This window comes from Pteropus vampyrus, unplaced genomic scaffold (assembly GCF_000151845.1).
Source record: "Pteropus vampyrus isolate Shadow unplaced genomic scaffold, Pvam_2.0 Scaffold336, whole genome shotgun sequence".
Classification (NCBI taxonomy): domain Eukaryota; kingdom Metazoa; phylum Chordata; class Mammalia; order Chiroptera; family Pteropodidae; genus Pteropus; species Pteropus vampyrus.
Window position 1 is genome coordinate 1286105 of NW_011889117.1, and position 4056 is coordinate 1290160.

General features: G+C 30.7%; 1 pseudogene; it reads right to left on the bottom strand.

Annotated features, from left to right (window-relative positions):
* Positions 1–119, bottom strand: LOC111730868 (annotated as a pseudogene).
* Between the last annotated feature and the right edge of the window lie 3937 nt (positions 120–4056).

Below are 4056 nucleotides of genomic sequence, written 5' to 3' on the forward strand. Positions count from 1 at the left end.
CACCTACAGCATCTGGTCTTCCTAGGTGGTCTCCCATCTAAGTACTAACCAGACCTGACCCTGCTTAGCCTCTGAGATCAGACAGGATCAGGCTTGTTCAAGGTAGCATGGTTCTTATTTGTCTTGATTACTGAGTGTTTTGGTGTCCCCTTAAAAATTTGTGTCCAAACCGAGTGCCTCAGTGCCTCACCCTAATCCTGGCTCTTATTCCATTCTATGGCTTGCATTTTTACTCTTTATAGTGTTATTTGTTGAAAAGGAGTTGCTAATTTTAACGAGGTCCAATATTTCAAGCTTTACTTTTATGGTTAACGTCTTTTTTAAAAAAGTCCCGTTTAGAAATTTTTCCATAACTGAAGTCATGAAGATATTCTCTTATGATTTGTTCTAGAACAATGCTGTTCAATAGAACTTTCTGCAGTGTGGAACTGTTCTCTATCTATGCTGTCCAAATATGGTAGCTACTATCCATATGTGGCTACTGAGCAGTTGAAATGTGATTCGTATGTCTGATACACTGAATTTTAAATATTATTTACTCTTTTTTTTCTTCTATATGGGTACTCATATAAAAGAAAAAAAAAGTGACCCAGCATCATATACTGCAAAGACTGTTAATTCTTCACTTTTATAATTAACTAGTTGTCTATATGTGGATCTGGTTCTGAAATGTTCATTCTTTTCAATTTATCTATTAGTCTGTCTCTTTGTCTGGGGCATGTCTGTCATGATAGAATAAGTTCCTTATGTTTCTGGTCTTCCACAGGATTGTCTTGGCTATTTTTTAATTTCTGCATTTCCACATAAATTTTAGAATAACTTTTCAAATTTCACCAAGAAAAAAAAGCCCTGGTGGGATTTTTATTGGGATTACATGAAATCTGTACATCAATATGCAAATCTTCACAATATTAAAATTTCCAATCCATTAATAAGGTATAGCCACTCCTCCATTCATTAAAATCTTATTAAAGGTTTCTGATAATGTTTTATAGTTTTCTGTGTAGAATTCTGGCATAACAATCATTGGATTTATTCTTTATCATTTTATATTTCTTATAGGTATGTAAGAGGCCTATTTTTACGTTCAGTCTTTAATCATTTGATACTGGTGTATTAAAATAACACTTAATTTTTTTGTATTGACCTTGTGTACAGAAAACTTACTCAATTAGCTTATTAATTACTCTTACAATTTATCTATAGATTCACAATCATGTAGTATGTGAATAGCACTTTTTTTCTTTCAAGTATTTGTTCTTTTTCTTTTTTTCCCCTAACTTATTGGACTGGTTAGGACTGTACAATGCTTAATAAAAGCAAAGATAGCAGGCATTTTTGTCTTAGTCCTGATCTTAGAAAGAAAGCTTTCAATATTTCAATTAAATATGATATTTACTGGTTTACTTTTTGTAGCTTTCCTCTATCAGATTGAGGAAGTTCTCTTCTAGTACTAGTTTGAAAGGATTTTTAAACATTAATGGATATTGAATTTTCTAGAATGCATTATCCTCTTCAATAAAAATGATTTTTCTACCTTATCTTTTTTATTATGATGAACTACAGTGATTGATTTTTTTGAATGGTAATTTAATCTTGTATTTCTGGAATGAACCCAATTTGATCATGGCGTATTAGTCTTTTTATATATTGCTAGTTTTTGTATGCTAGAATTTGTTTAGGTTTTTTTTACATTTCTATCCATGAGAGAGTTTGACCTGTAATTTTTTTCTTATAATGTCCTTATTAGATTTTGATATTAAAATCACGTTAGCTTCATAATTTTAATTCTCTGGAAGAGTTTAAGTAAGATAGGTATTTTTCTTCTTTAAATGTTTGAATCAATCCACTGGTGCATAATACTCAGGGCTAGAACTTTCTTGCTGTAGATGTTTGAATCACTGATTTGATTTCTTTCATAGATACAGGATTATCCCAATATTCTCTTCCTTCTTGTGTCACTTTAGGTAGCGTTTTTCCAAGCATTTATCCATTTCACCTAAATTTTCAAGTTTACTGTCAAAAAAGATGTTCAAAATATTCTTTTATTATCTTTTTCAAATCCGTATACAGATTTTTCTCACTTTTTGTTACTGATTTCCATCTTAATTCCACTGTGGATAGAAACATATTCTGTATAATTTCCATCCTTTGTAGTTTGCTTAAAATTACTTTATGTTCCGGTATATGGTCTGTTTGGTAAAGGTTTCATGCACACTTTAAAAGAATGTATATTCTACAGTTACTAGGTATAGCACTCAACTGAGTTTGTAAGGTCATGTTTGTAAAGCATATTGTTTAGTTCTTTTACATCATTAAATTTTTTTGTCTGTTACTATGGGAGGAATATTAAACTATCACATTTAAATATTCGAAGTGTCTAGGTTTCTTTTTTGTTTTGTCCATTTTTGATTTATGTATTTTGAGATTATGTTATTAGCTACAAATACATGTAGAACTGTTAATACCTTTCTATTGAATTAATCTTTTATCATCATGAAGAATCCTCTTTATAGCAATACTTTTTTCCTTAAAGTCTATTTTGTCTCATATTAGTGTAGTTAATCAGCTTGCTTTCAGTTTTGTGCTTTTCCATTTTCCTTCTACCTGAAATATATCTTTTTAGCATTTCTTTTACTGTGGGTCAACTGGTGACAAATTTTCTCAGTTTTCATTTTTCTGAAATTGTCTTTATTTCTACCTTCATTTCTTAAAAATATTTTACTAATTTGGCATTTATTTTATTTCATTTTGGAGACATAATTTTATTATTATTTTGGCTTCTGTTTCCTCAAGAAATTAGCTGTCAATCTTATTTTGGTCTTTTGCAAAAAAATCTACTTTTTTCTCATTCTAATTTTAAGATTTTTCTCTTGGTTTTTGGTTTTTCCAAAAAGGATAAATTCACACTTAGGTATACAGAAAAACAGTATACCTAAGTGTGAATTTATCCTTTTTGGATCTTGTGGCATTTCTTGAACCTGTGACTGGATAGAGATATCAAGAATATAAAGATATAAATTTTGGAAAAGTCTCAGTCATTGTTTTCTCATATGTTGCTTGTGTTCCATTATCTCTCTCCTAACCTACTAGGATTGCAACTTCTTACCATGTCCCATATGTCTCTTACACTCTTTTCTGTATTTTTTGTTCTGTATCTCCATGTACTTCTTTTTTATCTTTACTGAGATATAATTTAAATACTATAAAGTTCACTGATTGTGATTCGATGATATTCGCTAAATTTATAGAATTATGCCATCATTATGATTATCTGAACTTACGACATTTCCATCATCTGAAAAGTTTCCTAGAGCTCATCTGTAGTTGATCTTACTTCTCTTCCTTCCAGCCCTAGGCAACCACTGCTTTGCTTTTTTTTTTTTTTCATTGTTTTGTATTACAGTAAAATAAACATAAGATTTACCATCTTAACTATTTTTAAGTGTCCTGTTCAGTGGTATTAAATATAGTCATAATGTTGTGCAACCATTACAAACATCCATCTTAATAAATACTTTCATCTTGTGTAACCGAAATTCTATACCCATTAAACAGTAACTCCACATTCCACCTCACCCAAACCCCTGGCAAATATCATTTTGCTTCTGTCTCTGAGATTTTAACTACTCTCAGTACCTCGTGTAAGTGGAAATATGTAGTATCTGTCTTTTCGTGACTGTTATTTTACTTAGCAAAATGTCCTCAAATTTTATTCGTGTATAACATAAGTCAGAATTTCCTTTTTTTTTTTTTTTAAAGCCAAAGAATATTCCATTATATGTATATACCACATTTTGCTTATCCATTAATCTGTGATGGACACTTGTGTTGCTTCCACATTTTAGCTATTGTGAAAAATACTGCTGTGAACATAGGTATACAAATACCTCTTTGAGACTCTGCCTTCAGTTCTTTTGGATGTATGCCCAGTAGAATTGCTGGATCACATGGTAATTCTATTTTTAATTTTTTGAGGAAGTGCCATACTGTTATACACAGTGGCTGTACTATTTTATATTCCTACTAATAGTGTACAGGGGTTCCAATCTCTCC